At 34.6% G+C, this 20,618-nt stretch overlaps 1 long non-coding RNA gene across 1 annotated transcript in view; it reads right to left on the reverse strand.

Moving 5' to 3' along the window:
• Window positions 1-222: 222 nt before the first annotated feature.
• Window positions 223-20,618, reverse strand: part of LOC109613609 (uncharacterized) — a 49,297-nt gene continuing 28,901 nt past the window's right edge. The window contains exon 3 of the long non-coding RNA XR_002195101.2: window positions 223-392. This is a non-coding gene — a long non-coding RNA (uncharacterized LOC109613609). The remainder of the gene's footprint in view (window positions 393-20,618) is intronic.

Raw genomic sequence — 20,618 nt, forward strand, 5'->3', positions numbered from 1 at the left:
AAATTTGTTGCAGTTTTTTCATCTCACCCTGTACTTGTAACGCCCAATACGTTTTTGAATTTCCTTGACTATGGCCCCCGTTTCCTACAGATTTCCTTGAAATTCAGCATCTTCAACTTTGAATTGATGTTAAATGTTTAACATTAACTTTTAATTTGGCACCTTTTTACTACTACTACGCCATGTACTTGGAGCATTCTCCGAATACTTGTGGTACTGCTATTAAACCATTTAAAATTATATAGTCGATGTTATTCAATGAATACACATAGAATGGGAAAACATTAAATTATCCGTATCCATAGAAAATTTAAAACCTTGAAGAAATCTTTTGAAACATGTTTACAGCCAACATCGCCCAAATTGGAAAACAAGATTTCGCCAACTTTACCCTGCAATAAACAAGGGAAAACAAAGGGAATCTATACAATTAATCAATAAAAAGGAAAACTGTAAGGAATACACAACAATACAAATGAACGTAGGAAGCACACGTCAGATTTTTTGTTTTTAATTTGAAGAAGGAACGAAGGTCGACAAGAAAAAGCTACAAACAATCTTAAATTTGTACCGAAATAAAAACAAAAGTCATCGGGGAGATCTGTGTTTATTTCAAGTAGGCAGAGATTTTATACCAAGTTGTTTTGTAGATTTATTTTTGCCTTGGCCAAAATTTCTAATTAGAAAAGGTAGAATGGAATGCTGTTTATACCCTACAACACTATGAGTTGGGGGTATTATAAGTTTGATTGGGCCAGAATTTATGTAACACCTCGAAATATTGGTTTCCCACATGGGAAAGTATATATGGATCTTCCTAGCTCGCCGAGCTGAGTCGATCTAGCTATGTATGTCCGTCCGTCCGTCTGTCCGTCTGTCCATGTTAATTTGTAATCACTCTACAGGTCGCAATTATGGTCCGATCTTCACGAAATTTAGAATGTAGGTGGGACTTGGACCAGAATAGAACCCTATTGCTTTTGGAGATGATCGCCAAATGTTTAGGGGTTGAAATGGACCAAATACTGAAAAAATGTCGGATTTTGCAGTAGCTATACAGGTCGCAATTATATACCAATCGACGCGGAATTTCGCATGTAGCTGTAGTTTAGGGAGGGGAAGAAGCCTACCAATTTGGGTGGTCATCGGATAATATTTAGCGGGTAAAATAGACCATATCTTTTTTGTTGAAAAAATTCAAAATTTTTCATTAAACCGTGAATATTTTAAATCCCGGCGAAATCACGAAGCCATGACAAGGTTACTTCTGACCTTTACATTGATGTTAACATCCAACAAATCGAATATATAGCAAAATATGTGCCATATATATGCCTATCAAAGAAGATATGCTTGAAAGATCTCTTATATGTCGAGAACGGCTGAACTGATTTCGACAGTTCTCATTAATTCAGAATGGCCTCTTGGCATGAAAGAAAAAACGTCATAAAAAAATCGCATAAAAATATCTCTCTAAAGATGAAAATATTGATTTTGTAAAATTTTCTCATATTTTTTCAATTTTGTCATATTTTTGGCATATTTTCATTTTGAATTAAACATTTGGTAATATTTGTACAGCTAACAAAACTAAGTAGTTGAGATATCAGGATATCATATACAGATCGCATTTATGGACCGATCCTTACGAAATTTTCCATGGGGATAAAATGAGGGTCAGAACAGAAGCCTACTGTTTTTGGAGATGATCGCCATATATTTAGGGGTTGAAATGGACCAAAAAACTGCAAAATTGTCGGCAGGTCGTAATTATCGCCCGATCCTCACGCACATTTGAATGGGGTTACCGAACATTGCAAAAGCCAATCAGTTTCTAATGGCCATCCAACTTTTGTAGACAAAATACGAAAATGTCCATTCCAGAGACTTTTTGGAGAATTCACAAATACAGGAAAGACGCACTTCTGACTATTTCGTTGAAGAATATAGTCAAATGTCTGTATCTAATATAGATGCGTTTCAGTCAAAACCAATAATAAATGTTAATCTTTTGCCACTTCTGAGAGATTATAGGTCTTTGGAAATATTGGTTCCAGATCTAGGAAGACCATTTACGTGCAACATCTACCAATAAATTGGAAATGAGCAAATTAGTTTAAGTTGTTATATTTCGAAAATTAGAGAACGAAACCTGATGGCTTTCTTTAATTATTTGTCACAATATCTTGTGGAATTCTGTCGAGTATTTCGCCTATATAAACTGTACGGTTTATTATAGTGTTGTAGGGTATTCAACGGTCGGCCCCGCTCGACTGTAGCCTTTGCTTACTTGTTTTTTTTTTGTAGACAAGTTTTCTCACCATACTTTAGTATAGAGCAATGTATGCTGGTAACTCAAAGAGGCAATGAAAATGTACCAAGAATTATTTTCGATAATCTTCTTAGAATCACTTTTGGTGCAAGAATACATTAGCCTGGGCTTCGTATCCTTGAGCAAAATCTTCACAATTTATAACTGAATGGTATTCCGAATATCGATGTATGTAGACAAAATTCTTCCGATGATTTGGTGAAATCTCATTTAATGCTTATGGTATGCAACATAATTATATTTCGCTTCTTTGTGGTATGAAAATGGACAATATCGCCCAATCGTTCTCGTGCCTCCCTAACAAAGATCCAATGACATTGAAATAAGTGACCGGGAATATGAAAGAAATACGTATGAATATGAACGATTCGAGTTAAATGTTTTAATACCCTCAGCTACATGGTTTGAGAGGATATATATAACTTGATACGGCCAAAATGTGCCGTTTCAGGACATTTGGAATCGATCTAGCCATGTCCGTCTCTCTGTCTGGTTGGTGCTCTCAATAACTCTCGAAGGGAGTATCCAATTTGGGCCAAACTCGGTGCATCGTAATATTATTATCAAATTTAGATTGAGTTCGGAGATGGGCAATATCGGTCCATTCTTCTTACTTAAAAAAGGTCGAAATTTTCAAAAAATATTTTACTGTACGGAAAGAGATATGATATTGTGAGTTCGTTCCAATGTTGCAATTCTCAATATTTGCATCAGTGCTAGGTAAGGTGCGAAAATGGTCCACTCCATCAAGTACCTCCCCCACAAAGGGACAAAGTTTTGAATAGTTACTACTTTTATAAAATGTGAAGTAAGAGTCCGATTTCTTCAAATAACACACATCACAATATTTTTATTAACCCAAGGTCTGATGAGAAAATGGAATATATCGGTCCACTCCTTCTGGTAATTCCCCCACAAAGGTTCCAAATTTTGAATGACCATAAAGCTCATAAAACGTGAAATTAACATCTGTTTCCATTCAGACTTGCACTTCCCAACATTTCTATCAACACAAGATCTGTTATATAGATGGTAGAGATAGTACTATTCCTCTGGTACCACCCTACAAAGGGACAAAGTTTTGAATAACCAAAACGATTATAAAATCCGAAATAATCATACGATTTTCTTCATATTTGACACATCCCATTAATTCAACTAATACAAGATCTGCTATGACGATGGGATATACCGGCCCACTCCTTCTGGAACCTCCCCCACAAAGGGTCAAATGTTTAAACAACCATGAAGCTCATAAAACACAAAACTAACATCAGTTTCCATTCAGATTTAGTACATCTCAATATTTCCATCAACACAAGATCTGTTATAAAGATGGCAGAGATCGAACTATTTGTTTTGGTACCTCCCCCATATAGGGTTCAAGATTTAAAAAACAAATATCAAATATGCAAACATTTTGGCTAACACAAGATCTGCTGTACAGATGATATATATCTGCGAACCCCTTCTGCTACCTCACTCACAAAGGGTCACAATAATTTTATATGTCATAACTTGCGAAACAAGTCAGCGATTCTGAACAAATTGCTATATCTAAATATTTCTCTCAACCAGAAACCTGAAATGAATATTGAATTTATGGATTCGCATAAAATTTGATATTAATGTTCGATTTTCTTGTAATTTTGCCCATACAATATTTTTATCTGTATTAGATGAAGAATTGAAAATTGAATACTTTGGTCAATTATATATCTGGTGCATCACGGACATTTCAACGTTTTCTAAAAGTTATCACATATTTCATACAAAGTGAAGGAAGTAACCTATAGTCCACATAGTTCATATCTAATTGGATCCGTCAACAATTTGAATAATCAAAGCAGAAGTCAATATATGTTTAAATAATCGAACATTGGTAGGGTTTTACAAAAATTAGATGCCACAACTTTATGTGGACAAAATTTAATTTAAAGATGTAAAAAAAAATTTAAAGAAGAAATGTTTTCGCATTTTTTATTAATTCAAGAAAAATCAAATGAATCAATAGAATAATACAGGTAACAGAAAGTGTTGTTGTACAACAAACGTAACAACAACCACATACAAATTTGTTTTTGTACGTAATATAAGTGTCAGAGTTATATGTCTCAAAATGTAAACAAAACAACTAATTTTCAACAAATTATTTTAATTTCAAAAATATACCTTTTTGGAATTTGGATTATTAAATTTAAAATGCAGAAGAATAGTTCCTCAATTACTAAATTTAATTGTTTTCATATCATTTCCCTGAATGTATTGTTGTTATCTGTAGGTTAAAATCTCTCAACACTTCATGCAATCTCTAGAAAATCGAGGAAAAAGCTACATCCCTTCCAAATTGAAACCAAACTGCATACTCGTATATACATAAAGGATTCTACATTTTGCAATTTCAGGAAACATGACTATATTACCTAATGTAGTGTCGCAGTTCCATAACCTCGAAAAAAGTTTCCGCATCATCGCCGTTTTGTTAAGCACAACAGCGAATTTATCCATTATTATGCAAAAATATGTTCACATTGCCCTGCAGTGAAATTTTACATCAAAAAAGTGTATACCTATTGTATGTGAAGAAATGGAACTAAATCACAAAAGGTCATATCGAAATTGACACTAGTATTACTACAGAGTCAAATCAGCTGGGGTTTGCTTCTATCTGTTATAATTATACCATGCTTTGCATATGAATTTATTGTAATTCTGACTGTAAAATACATACAGATAATTCTCTTTTGTCTCATCTTCATTTAAGGTACTCTACCTTATAACCTAACCTTGGTTGCAACTGTCCTATTATTATTTTTAATACTGTGCACAAATGTATTAGTTTAATATACATATCTAATATTTTGCAACATTCTGTAGGTCATAGAGAATAAAGATATTTGGAATAAGTGTACACACATATTTTCTCACACACCTGGCACTCTTTTTGTTTCCGATACAAAACAATATATTTGCATGGAATATATTATAGTTCACCGCTCTAATATATTAGTAATAATATACAATTTTATGAAACAGTTTTGTTTATACATATAAATAATAGTACAATACCTGCTGTGCACTGAGCCTTTCGATGTTAGAAGCTGGTGGAAGCAATCATAAATTTTGAAAACACACTTAATTCTTAACATATATGTGAATTTCCCATGTAGAAAAAATATATTAAACATACATTCATACAGATTTGCGGAATTGTAGTTAAATTCAACGAGTCGAAGTTGAACAATATTGTTGGAGTAAAATATTTGTATAACCTACGCCATAATGCGGTACATCAAAGTACAGGTCGTATTTATTGAGACAACATTTTAAACAGTTCATTTATTGGCCCAAGGACGAGACTTATTGAAGGTGTAGACAATTGGTTCAAATTTATATAATGCTGCAATATAAACAGGGTGGAAAAAAATGTTAACAAAGTCAAATGCCATAATTTTTACATTTTTTAAAATTCTATTGAATGAAAGCAAAAAATGTCGGAAATAGCATTAAATTTTACTATAAATTTAGATTTTTTCGAATTGGTCACTTTTGGCAAGATTTTGGCCTTCAAACGGCCAATGAAACCTTCACACTTTGCCCGAATATTGCTCTGCGGAATTTTGGCCCATTCCCGGCGATGCGCTTGCTTGAGGTGATCGACACTTTGAAACTTTTTAGTGCCAACCTTGCTTTCCAAAATACTCCAGACGCAATAGTCCAACGGATTGGTATTCAGAGATTTTGGCGGCCATTGTGCGCTGGAAATGAAGCGAGGAACCTTATTTTGTAACCATTCTTAGGTGTCGCGTGATGAGTGCGATGGTGCTGAGTCCAGATGGAATATTCAAGGTCTGCGGCCAAAATGTTGCATACCCAAGGCTTTAATACACCCTCCAGAATATTTTCGCGATAATATTCGGCATTTATTCTTATGCCACGGTCGAATAATATGAGCGAAGAGCGACCATCGGCTGTTATGGCGGCCCTTCCGAGTTCTCGCTGGCGCTTGAGTTCTGGTGGCCAACCGAAGGTGCGCACTTTCAGCTGACCTCTTTGGCAAGTAAACACGATCATTTTGTTTGCTTACAAACTGCTGGACAACGAATGTTTTCTCATCGGAGAAAACCAAATCCGGCAGTTCACCACTTTCGGCCAAGCGAAGCAATTCTTTAACTCTTTTGAGTCTATTTTCTTTCTGTTGTGGTGTAAGTTATCGCACTTTTTGGAATTCCGAGCTCATTTTTCAGTATTTGCCGAATGGAATATTGCGATAAATTCAGCTCACGAGCCATTTTTCGGCCACTGCAGCGCGGGTTTCGACCACGTCGCTCCCTTAATTTTCGAATCATTTCTGCTGATGTTGCTGTTTTCTTCCGTCCACTTCCTTGACGTCGGGCTACGCTACCAGTATCATGGTAACGAGCGATGGGCCGAGACACAAAATATTTATTCACATTTAAATGCTGGAGTGCTCTAACGATAGCCACTTGTGTCCATCTGGAAAATTCTCACCAAAATACTTCTGGACGCTTGTAAACAATATAATGAGCTGTCACTGGAATAATTTTAACAGCTGTTGGACGAGTGGCTTAGAAATGAAAGCTGACTGAAGTTTGGTTCCAGTTTTTTCATCTCACCCTGTATAGTAAATTTATTGGAAATCGATTAGAAAATATCTTTCATTTGTATCCGTATGCGATATTGGTGCAAATCGTGAGATAAGGTTTAGTTGTTAGGACTAAATGGTACCTATATTGGTCAATTCTGCAAAATTTTTCCGTCGTCCCAAATTATTTTTACAAAATGTTGAGTCCAAATACCAAATTTCTGGAACGAAGATGGAAAAAAAGAAATTTACCCAAAATTTTCAATTTTTTAAAGTACAGCAAAATAGATAAGTTGAGAGTTGCTGTTATGTGAGTATGTACCAAATATCACATGTGGAAAACATTTCTGTAAAAACGTTCGAATCACAGTCAAATAGGTTGTACAATGTTCGTAAAATCATAAAAATATCGCACCATTCAGTTTGAAAGAAATAAAAATGCTTGACTATTTTGTGCATAATCATCGAAAATGTACTTGACATTCGTCGTATTTAAACATTGTATAATATTAAAATCTAAATGATGAGGATTCTGCGAAAATATTTTATTACTAAATATTAAACCAATAAAAAGTTTCCGCAGAATCCAAATCATTTAGATTTTAATATTGTGCTACGTTTAATTCTCATTATTTCATTAGAAATCTCGGTCACTTATTTCTCATAAACATTAAATAAAAAATATGTCAACAATTTAAACTTAAATATTTTAATTAAACCAACAGGGGAATTTTATGAAAACACCTATCTGACCAGCAGCAACAGCAGGAACAGGAAGCCAAATGTTCATTGAAATCTGCAATGTTCACCTAACCGACTGTTTTCGCAAATTGTCTCTGCGGGGAATTACGTATTGAACGGTGAGTACAACACACGTTCAGGAAAACACACACACACACACAAACTCACATAGGACTTGCGTCTTCAGTCTGTGTTGCAAATGTCACTGTAAATGAGGGAAATTCAAATATTTTCTTTTTAATTAAGTTTTGATTTCTCTTCTGTTTGTGTTTCACATGGGATGTCATTGAAAGTACGACGTTTGTCCTACGACATACCCAGACAAACGAACGGCCAAAGTCCTGAGGGAAACATTCCTACGGTGTTGTTGTCCTAAGTACTTACGAAGAAACAAAAACGAAAAGAGCATGAGACAACCCAACAAAAATGTACGACAATGTAAACACCACTTTAAAATGAGACACTTCTTCGTAAAAATAACGAATGAAGATACGACATTAAAATGAAGTGACCATTTGAAAAGTTCATTATAGGTTGATGCGAATAGTAAACAAACACAAAATAATTTAGAAAATTTAACAGTATACAAATACGACACCCCACTATATATGATACGCTACTTTAATTGTGGAAAAAGGAGATACAAAGATCATTTAAAAGAAAAAAAAGAAACCTTTCCATTTTAAAGGTTTCGTAACTTTTGAGTCCAGATTTTAGTACAATATCCACTATAGTATGGATGGTATATTAAGTATGTCATTCCGTTTGTAACACCTCGAAATATACTTTTTAGACCCCACTAAGTATATATATTCTTGATTAGCATAACATTCTATGTCCATTTAGCGATGTCCCTCCGTCTATCCGTCTCTCCGTGTGTGGAAATCACTCTAGATTTCGAACGAAATGAAGTAGGTTGATAAAACTCAAATATAATGGTATAATGGTATTTTTGTGAGTTAAGCGACATTATTCACCGGAATCGTTTCAAATTTGGTGTTTGAAGTTCGTAATGGATACTACAGCCTATGACAGAAAATTGTCTGTGCAGGTTCACGTCGTCTGTATTTTTAAGATTTTAACAATTTTTTAAAGGAATTTTTTTTTTAAATTGCCAAAATCTGTCCATATGGTGGAGGGTATACAAGCTTTTTTACTTGTTTTATTTTAATTAAACACAAAGTGATGAGAAAAACAAGTAAGCAAATGCTATAGTCGTGAGGGCCGACCATGTGATACCCTACAAAACTATAATACGTTAGAGGACCCCTTATGTCGAAAACCATTTTGGAAGATTTCGCTTTATGTGTATTTCGGATATCACCTGTAAGTAATGTTAGTATTTTTTCACACAAAAGTAGTGGTCCATTCTACCCGCTCGTGTCCTTTTGTGACCTTTATAACGGCTGCAAAATCAGGAAAATTTTTGGTTGTTCGTCCATTTCAACCCTTAAAAACATTGCGGACATCTTTGAAAATAATAGGCCAAGCCCTTCTGAGCCTAACCCTACCATTGCGAAAATGTTCGTGAATATCGGACGATAATTGCAATCTGTATATAATAACCCCAACCTGTGTTGTAAGGTGAAAAATATTACAAAATATGCACTTCAATATTATAAGTAAATTGAAAAAATCGTATGCGATAAAAAATATGAAAAAATAAAAAATGTCACAAAATGCTACAAAATCTATCTTAACATCATTATTGGTATTTTTTTATGCGATTTTTTTAGATTATATTCTTTTATGCAAAGAGGAAATTCTGACAAAATTTGTCAAAATTGGTCCAGTCATTCTTGGGATATAAGCATTCTAGCTAACATCCCCTTCCTTTGTATATATACGTTGTATAAATTTCGCCGGGATTAAAAATATTTGCGGTTTAATGGAAAATTTGACATTTATTTAACTCAAATGTTCTGGCCTATTTCACCCACTAAATATTGCCCGATGACCATCAAAATTGGAAGGTTTCTGCTCAGCCCTAAGCTCTAGAACCAACATCCACTTCGATTGGTCTATAATTGTGACCTGTAGAGCAGCTGCAAAACCAGGAAATTTTTCTTTTTTGGTCCATTTCAACCCCTAGATATTATGCGATCATCTCCAAAAGCAATAGGGTTCTATTCTGGCCCTATCTCCACCTTCATTTTAAATTTCGTGAAGATCGGGCCATAATTGCGACATGTAGAGTGATTACAAATTAACATGGACGGACGGACGGACGGACATACATAGCTAGATCGACTTAGCTCGGCGAGATAGGAAGATCCATATATGCATACTTTCCTATGCGTTACATAATATTTCGATGTGTTACATAATTTTAACCAAACTTATAATACCCCAACACATAGTGTTGTAGGGTATAAAAAACGGAATATCATAATATCAAGCTTCTAATATGATAAGAATTTTGTTTTATTACAATCCTGACAAGTGTGTTCCCTACAATAGCTGTAAATATGGATTTTAACTTGATAATGTTCTGTATTAACCTAGGACTTCAATTAATAGTAATTGTCTGTTCGCATCTGGTTATATAGCATGTAATGGAATGAGCTTTTTACTATTTATCTTAATGTTGGACATAATTTTTGTCTATTAAAAGATGATTCTGTATCCAGCTTGACAATCATGGTATAATTGCTGTTCTTTACACATTCTTGTAAGATTTAGACAAAGCTTACACCGAATGTGTAATATCAGCTCAAAGAGGGTTGAATTAAGCATGTACGGGCGAAATTAGCTTAGAAGCAGGTATGTCAAATTTCCTTTCTGGTTTTATATTGGAAGCGAGGTGCGTATATCAATAATGTTTAGATCATTCACACCCCTGTTCCAAAGCACAAAAAGACAATGTAATAAAAAATTGCTGAAAATAGGTATTATACTGCAAATTTCGAAGTTCTATTTAAAAAATCGAAAAGTTATGAACAAACACTCTACTTCCATCCTCAACTCTTGGATGCTAATTTTTGCTAACATGAATTATTAATATAAGGACATATCCCTTAAATAATAACACTGTTTTAATACTTTTATGCTTTTCAGAATTAAATTTCGATACTACTCAATTTATTGCATGTCGTCATGCAAACACACAAACTTGTAATGTGTTCTTGTAACTTTCAAACAGCCATTAATCAATGACATCCTAAGGGTGGCTTGGATGAATCTATAGATGAACATTAAAATGAATTACGGTAGTGAAATATTTATATGACTATATTCTATTGGAGAGTAAAATGGATTCATGTCCTTCAGAAAATACTTTTATTATAGGAATATTTAACACTTTCTGTATACAATGCACTTAATATGTGTAGCCACCATTATTAACACAGCATCAGCATGATTCGGCAGAACTGCTTTTTTATGGTCTACAATGGAGCATTAGGGCAAGGAAGCTTCTAACTTATATTGGGAAACCTACATAAATCTATATTTATAAAAGAAAGTTGTGTTAGTTACTACGCTTATAACTCAAGAACCGCTGATCTGATTTTAAAGATTCAGACTTCAGACAGAATTCTGAATTGTCTCTTGGCAGAAAAGGATAAAATCCAAAAAATCGCGTACAAATGTGAAATTTGAACATTTTCATTTTACTTTAGAAAAGTACAATTGTAGTGGTTTAAATGGACCAAAAAACAGAAAAATTTCCTGATTTTTCAGTTGCTCTATAGGCCACAATTATAGATCAATAGACCCGAAGCGTGTGAAATAGGCCCTAACTTTTATGTAAGAAAATACCAAAATTTGCAAATTCGCATGCGATTTTTTCTTAATTTGATTTTCAATGTGTTGAGGTTATTATATACAGGTAGAAATTATCGTCCGCTTTGCATGAGGAGAGAGTTAAGAACAGGGCGGAGGTGCAGCACTTTGGATAACCATTGGATTATGTTTAGCGGTTTAAGTGATAGGATATATACGTTTCCTCGGTATATATAGGATATATAAGTTTCCCCATTCAAAAAACAAATGAACGTGTGCAGGGCTTAATGGCATTATTTCGAAAACGAAATCTGACAAAATGAATTTAGACGTAAGGGTTTAAAATTTTATGGAGTTGTAGGGTACCACATAGTCAGGCCCGCACGACTATTGCAGTTGCTCACTTGTTTTTTATACCCTCCACCGTACATAGTATGTAATAGGATAATTTTAGACCTAACAAATCAGCGTAAAATTCAATACTCACCGCAATTGTTTGAGATGTCGTATTTGAAGTTCGTGATGGATACTACAGCCTATGACAGACAAATAAAAAAACTGTAAGTTCGGTCGAGCCGAACTTGGAATATCCTTCACCATTTGTAACGAATTTGGCAATTCTCAAAAACAATAAAGTCCGTTAAAAATTCTGTTAAAATCTTAAATATACCGAATGTAGCTATTACGTTAGGGTCTATAGAACTACATGGACCTGCATAGGTAACTTTAGTCATAAGCGATTACAAAATTCAAATGCGAAACTTAACCGTTATATCGGGGCTATACAAAACCATGGACCTACATGACCCACCTTCAATACCAAGAGACCTGCAGACATAATATACATTTGAGTAAAATTTTATCAATGTACTTCAATTTGTTCGGAAGCTAGAGTGATTTCCACAGACGGAATTTTTAACGGATTTTTTTTTTTTTTGAAAATTGTTAAATTTGTATAAATTGGTGGAGGGTATTCCCGTCCCGGCCGAACTTACAGCTTTTTTACTTGTTTAGTCTATTTTCTTTCTGTTGTGGTGTCAGCACGAGCCATTTTTTCGGCCACTGCGACGTGGGTTTCAATCAAGTCGCTTCTTTACATTTCGAACCATTTCTGCTGATGTTGCTGTTTTCTTCCGTCCACTTCCTTGACGTCGGGCTACGCTGCCAGTATCACGGTAACGATAGCCACTTGTTGTTTTCCAGCCAAATATAAAGAAATCATACTATCACGTTTGAATTCCATCACGAATAATATTTTTCTGGAAAATTCTCATCAAAATACTTCTGTACACATGTAAACAATATAATGAACTGTCACTGGAATAATTTTAACAGCTGTCGGACAAGTGGCTCAGAAATTACAGCAGTCTGAAGTTGGTTGCAGTTTGTTCATTTCACCCTGTACATGTCATGTTTGGTGCATCAAATAAACGAAATCGGTTGAAAATATATTTTCAATAAAATTTTTTTAATTTAATTTATTTTTTAACAAATTCGGTCACTCTTTTCAAACTACATTGGAATGTAACATACATATCGTGTTTGCATCAAATAAACAAAATCGGTCGAATATATATATGGGAGCTATATCCAAATCTGAACCAATAACAATAACAACCAATAAAGTCCAACCAATAAAATTTGCCACATTATTTTGAAATCGTACAGATTTGGATATAGATCCCATATATATTTTCGACCGATTTCCTTTATTTGATGCACCAAACATTATATGTGTGTACAATTCCAATGAAATTTGAAATGTGTGACGGGATTTGATCAGAAAATAAATTTGTCAAATTATATTTAAGTCGGTTCACTTGGAATATATTTTCGACCGATATGTATGTCCCATTCCAACGCGATATGTATGTCCCATTCCAATGAAATTATTACTGAGAGACGCAATTTGGTACCAAAATAAATTGCCAAATTTTATTGAAATCGGTTGCGGTATATATATATATATATATATATATTTCGGCTGATTTCATGCATGTTTTGCACCAAACACGATAGGCATATCCGATTCCAATGAAATTCAGAATGTGTGGTAGAATTTGGTTACAATAATAAATTTGACAAATTAATTAGAAATCGGTTAAGTTTTGGATAAAGCTCCCATATATATTCTCGACCGATGTCACATATATGATGAACCAAACACGGTATGTACCTTGTGGCAGAAGGTGTGGCAGAATCTGGTGTAAAAGTAAATTTTGTCAAATTATATTGAAATCGTTCAGAGTGGGATATAATTTTATTAAGAAGCATTGACTCACATCGCCTTTGCAATGGTATTAGGCTAAAAAAACTACACAACAATATAATTGAGGATACGATTATTAATTGCTACCTCGAATTCTTTAACTGCTACAGAGCTCAACTTTAGAAGATTGCAGTTTCCTGCACGCTTGGCACTTGCTATGAAATTAATAAATACGAAGGACAAACTCTTCGTATATGCGGACTAAATTTGGCATGTTCCTGCTTTTCTCGTGGACTTCTGTGCCTGGCATGTTCACGCGTTGGTAGACCGATAGATTTGTTTGTTTACGCATTCAAGTCTTACAATAAATACTTTTTTTATATTTTTGAATTTGTTTTATTTATTTTTTTGCAACAACAAAATATTCGTATATAAAATTTTGAATGCATATAAAATCAAAAGAAGTAGCGAAGCGCACCGGGTTCAGCTAGTTAAATTATAAAACAAGGAAGACAAACGGGTCGACCCGGTGATACCCCACCTAACTTTAGTTTGCGTTAAAGTTCCTGTCCCTTTTGACTAGAATGAATGAATCCTTTATGCTGTATCCGATTTTCGATTGTTACGGATATAAATAATGTATTAATTTTCAATTTAAATGTCAGATGATGTCAATATTACGTTCCCGAACAATTATGAACAATCCTTATGGATCTTAAACAATTATTTTCCAGAAAACAGTGTTCTCAAGAAGAAATGATAACCCTTATTATTGTTTTTTTTTTTTTTTTACCGGAGCCTTGTACCATGCAAAATTTCGCATCAAGTGATCTATATTTAAGCCATCTGTCATGTTAATGGGGATTCAAAACAATAATTAAAAAAATTAAATTTATGCATATATTTTGGCACTTATCCGACTTCAAGGAAATCAGAATCAATGGTCTGAAGGGCCCTTTTCTACGCGGTTATGTTGCGTGATATCTATGAGATATACATTGACTAATTCTGGCAAGGGTGCGTTGTACCTAACAAAAATAATAATATTTCATTCTGTTGAAACATCTTCAAAATACCATATCACCGCTAAATATCGACTGCAATATCGGTTTTGGGAATAATATATTTTGTTGTAAATAACCTGATTATACCTGGATTACAGACCTACAGATACCTCGAAGAAAATGCATTACTTGAACTTACAGGGCTTGTATGCTTTTGTATGCTTTAAATTTATGTAACATTTTCTCATTACTACCGTACCTTATCAATAAATAATAAAAAAATATCTGAATTTATACCCAATTCTAATATCAATTCATCTGCCTTGTACGGATTTAAATAACAGATTTTTACCTAAAATAAACCATTGCCAACAAATCATTTTCCATGTTGAGATGTAATCCAATTTCGAAATGGTTGTAGCTGCTTTTACACAAAGGAAATCAGTCCTGACATGTATGTAACACTGATTTGTTGTTCGTTAACGAGATAAAACTAATGCACCATACATGGGAACAAGGATGTTCACACATAGCCCATGTAAATTAAGTGATAAGTATCGTCGACACCAACACAACCCCGCTCCGTCTGATGAATGGCATCAATGTAATTGAATAAAGGATGCCATCTTTATATGCCCTCCATTCATCAGAATTCATTATTCAAATAAATGCTTGAAACATGACATCAGATACACCATTCATGTAATTACATTTCACGTGATACGCACTCATATTCGCTTTGAAGAGAGAGAGAGAGAGAGAGAGAGAGAGAGAGAGAGAGAGAGAGGGAGTATAGTGTTTTTGAGTTGCACTACAATTTAATAAAAAAGCATGTATGTGAAATTAAGAATTTAAGTAAGTCTTATAGTATAGGATTTTAGCATCTCATACAAAATTAGTTGCTCGTCGAAAAATAGCTTGTGAGCTGAACACATCGCAATATTCCATTCGGCAAGTATTGAAAAATGAGCATGGAGTAAAAACACAGAAATTCCAAAAAGGGCAAGAACTTGCACCGCAACAGAAAGAAAATAGACTCAAAAGAGCTAAGGAGTTGCTTCGCATGGCCGAAAATGGGGAACTGCCGAATTTGGTTTTCTCCAATGAGAAAACTTTCGTTGTCCAGCAGTTTGTGAACAAACAAAATGATCGTGTTTACTTGCCAAAGAGGTAATTTGAAAATGTGCACCTTCGGTTGGCCACCAGAACTCAAGCGCCCGCCATGGTGATGGTGTGGGCCGCCATAACAGTCGATGGTCGCTCTCCGCTCGTATTATTCCGCGAAAATATCCTGGAGGGTGTGTTAAAGCCTTGGGCACGCAAACATTTTGGCCGCATCCCTTGGACATTCCAACAAGACTCAGCACCATCGCACACAGAACTCTCCACCCAAGAATGGTTACAAAATGAGGTTCATCGCTTCATTTCCAGCGTACAATGGCCACCAAAATCTACGGACACCGATTCGTTGGTCTATTGTGTCTGGAGTATTTCGGAAGCAAGGTTGGCACTGAAAAATACCAAAGTGTTGATCACCTCAAGCAAGCGCTTCGCCGGGAATGGGCCAAAATACCACAGAGCAGCATTCGGGCAGCGTGTGACGGTTAATTGGCCGTTTGAAGGCCATAATTCGTGCCAAAGGTTATTCTAAAAATTTGATGCTATTTCCGACATTCAAAAAAAAAAAAAAAAAAAATATTTAATCGTGTACAAACGTTCACCATACTATGGAGGGTATATTAATTTTGTCATTCCGTTTGTAACTCCTCGAAATACTCATGTCAGACCCAACAAAGTATATATATTCTTGATCAGCGTAAAATTCTAAGACGATTTAGCCATGTCCGTCTGTCTGTCTGTGTGTCTGTCTGTCTGTCCGTCTGTCTGTTGTAATCACGCTATCTTTCGAGCAAATTAAGATAGATGGCTAAAATTTTGCACACATGTATATTTTGCCAGTAGGCAGGTTAAGTTCGTTAATGGGCCATGTAGGTCCAAGAAATCATATAGCCCCCATATAACGGTACCTCCCGATATTCGGTATTTTGATGATTTTTGCGACATTATTCACCGGAATTGTTTCAAATTTGGCATTTGAAGTTCGTAATGGATACTACAGCCTAAGACAGAAAATAATCTATGTAGGTCCACGTCTTCGTATAGCCCCTATATAATGGTACCCCCCGATATTCGGTATTTTGATGATTTTAGCGACATTATTTAACAAATACCAAATTTGGTATTTGAAGTTCGTAATAGATACTGCAGCATAAAATAGAAAATGGGCCATATAGGTCCACGTCTTCGTATAGCCCCCATATAACTGTACCTCCCTATATTTGGTATTTTGATGATATTAGCGACATTATTTACCGGAATCGTTTCAAAGTTGACATTTGAAGTTCGTAATATATGCTGCAGCATTAAACAGAAAATGGGCCATGTAGGTCCACATCTTCGTATAGCCCCCATATACCGTACCCCCCGATATTCAGTATTTTGATTATTTTAGCGATATTATTCGCCGGAATTGTTTCAAATTTGGCATTTGAAGTTCGTAATAAATACTACAGCCTAAGACGGAAAATTATCTGTGCAGGTCCACGTCTTCGTATAGCCCCCATGTACCATACCCCCCGATATTCGGTATTTGGATGATTTTAGCGACATTATTTACCGGAACCGTTTCAAAGTGGGCATTTGAAGTTCGTAATAGATGATGCAGCATTAAACAGAAAATGGGCCATGTAGGTCCACATCTTCGTATAGCCCCCATATACCGTACCCCCCGATATTCAGTATTTTGATGATTTTAGCGACATTATTCGCCGGAATTGTTTCAATTTTGGCATTTGAAGTTCGTAATGAATACTACAGCCTAAGACAGAAAATTATCTGTGCAGGTCCACGTCTTCGTGTAGCCCCCATATAAAGGTACCCTCCGATATTCGGTATTTTGATGATTTTAGCGACATTGTTTACCGGAATCGTTTCAAATTTGGTATTTGAAGTTCGTAATGGATTCGTAATCCAAAGGTGTAGGTCCACGTCCTCATATAGTCCCCATATAACGGTAGACCCCGATATTCGGTATTTTGATGATTTTAGCGACATTATTTAGCGAAATCGTTCTAAATTTGGTATTTGAAGTTCGTAATAGATACTGCAGCATAAAACAGAAAATGGGCTATATAGGTCCAAGTCTTCATATAGCCCCCATATACCGTACCCCCCAATATTCGGTATGTTGATGATTTTAGCGACATTATTTACCGGAATTGTTTCAAATTTCGCATGTGAAGTTCGTAATGGATACTTCAGCCCATGCCAGTAAATTGTCTGTGCAGGTCCACGTCTTCGTATAGCCCCATATAACAGTACCCCCCATATTCGGTATTTTAATGATTTTAGCTACATTATAAACAGATTTTTCTTCAAGTTTCGCATTTAAATATTGTAATAACTTATGACAAAAGTTGCCTATGCAGGCCCACGTCGTCGTATAAGCATTCGGCATTCTTAAGATATTAACAGAATTTTTAACGGATTTTATTTTTTGGAAATTACCAAATTTGTACTAATTGGTGGAGGGTATTAAAAGTTCGGCCCGGCCGAACTTACAGCTTTTTTACTTGTTTTTTTTTAATTTGATGAATTTTATTGACGATTTTTTGAGAAAGAAACTGAATAGGTGATGTCGACAGAATTTAACGCTATCACATATAGGTTAAAAAATAATTACTATTTTAAAATTGGTGAGAATTTTTTTTTTCAATTTGACTTATAATATTAAATTCAATCTTTTGTTATTATTATTTTTCTATTCAATATATTTGTTACAACGCTTACAACTCAAGAACGTCTGGCCTGATTTTGACAATTGACACCATTTCGGAATGGTCTCTTGGCCCATTATCTCGAAAATCAGAATCATTGGAAATGCAATCAGTGAAATACCGAATATTTAGAGGAACTGCAATATGCGGACTATACAAAATGGTAGATCGAATGAAAATTTAGTGAGAAAAGAATTCATATCCTCCTTTTACCATTGTACGGGGGTCTATGCGCAATAGCAAGTAATAATGGCATTGTGCAACACCCAATTTGGTGGTTGGGAAATTCTAAGTGAATAGTATTCGGTTAGCAGATCAAAATTCCGAAAGGGTTTTGAGTTCCCAGGCCAAACTTGTTTAGAGCTCATTGTATAAAACCCTAACTATACACAAAGGTCCTCAAATATGTTTCTCTACACTTCGCAAAATTTGCGATATAAATTTAAATTACAAATAGAATCATTTGTACAAAATATGGGCCATGCCGGTCTACGATTTGGTATAGCACCCATGTAAATGTGGACCACGATTTCAAGTATTTTTTTATATTTAAGCCATTTTTTTCAACCTAATAATAATATGAGCTTTTGGAAAAAGAAAGCGTCATTTCGAAAAATTATGAGTATAGGTCCACGTTTTGGCTATTTCCGGGGGGACTTGGCCCTTACTTGGCATCAATTTTTCGAAAATTTTCGAAGTAGCACCCATATAAAACTTTGGCTAAAAACGTGTAGATTTGGATTTAGAGAACCGTCTTACAGGAATAATATATGTACATATTTTGGTATAATCCCCATTTAAAAATATCTTCCCGGTCCACCGATAGTGATTTCTACCGATAGGCGGACAAACGTTAGACGTTATGTGGACTCTAACGTACAATTTGAGGTGTTTTGATAATGAGTGTAAAAAAGTGTTTAACTTTGACTATTTTCAAGTCATTCTGCCCATAATTATGAAATGGACAAAACAAAATAGAACTCATGAAATGGCACGATTTTCTAAGCAATGCAAATTCCAAATTAGAGCTCATTTGAAAGGAAAATTTAGGTTTGTAACTCTCAAATTAAAGCCTATGGCTGAAAATATGATCACGTTTTTAAATCACTTTAAATCGACCGGTACGTGAACATGCATCAAAATTTTTGCATTGGGTATTTAGTAATTCGGTATTTATCAAAATACCGAATACCGTTATATGGGGCTATACGAAAATGTGAGCTGTATCGTGATTTCAACAGACGGATAGATACACAGACGGACAGACAGACATCGACTTAGAATTTTATGCTGATTATGAAAACATATATACTTTATGAGGTCTACGACGAATATTTAGGGATGTTTTCAAGGTGGAGGGAATAAAAATATAAAAGGATGAATGTTCGACTCTATCTTCATTAAAAAATTTCAGCTCTGTCGTCTTGGATTAAATTATATTTGTCCATCTGTAAAGCTGTTAATTTTGGAACAAAAGTTTGCACCCTCTGATATTAGATGAGAGACTGCAGCCTGAGTAGCTTTTTATGGAATTAATTGATTATAACATTTTCTCGTTAACCGCCCTATTGTTATCTCAATCAACCTACTATTATAACGCCACGTGTTAAAATATTGAACAACATTTTTCATAAAAAATCTCCCAAATATAAAGACAATTAATAGATTATATATTACTATATCTGTTATTGGGTATGAGTTTTAATATGAACTTTTGGTTCAGATTTAAATTGGGAGCTCCCAATAAAACATACCTCTCTTTAAGACTGGAAATTTGTTAAATTTCCCTTCACTATTGTAGCAGTGTAATTTTCATGTTTTTTTTTTAATTTTAATGAAATTACTCTAATAGCATGTTTCCATTGGAAACCGAACAACGTTGTTCGCTCTCAGAATTAGGTACACGAATTAACCCGTTCATACGGCACGATTCGTAATTCATAATAAAATAATTCCATTTTTCACAAATTTTGTTTGTTGATTTGAATGGGAATTTATACAAAAATACATAAAATTCTCACTAATATGAATGGAAGAAATTATTGTTTTTCTTCCAAAGAATAATGATATCATTAATTTTACAATTTTCATTCATGTTTTCAACCGTTTGTGTTAATATTGACAGTTTGAACATATTTTTGTATTTTTCTATTTTTAAATTCTGCTG

This window comes from Musca domestica, unplaced genomic scaffold (assembly GCF_030504385.1).
Source record: "Musca domestica strain aabys unplaced genomic scaffold, Musca_domestica.polishedcontigs.V.1.1 9, whole genome shotgun sequence".
NCBI lineage: Eukaryota > Metazoa > Arthropoda > Insecta > Diptera > Muscidae > Musca > Musca domestica.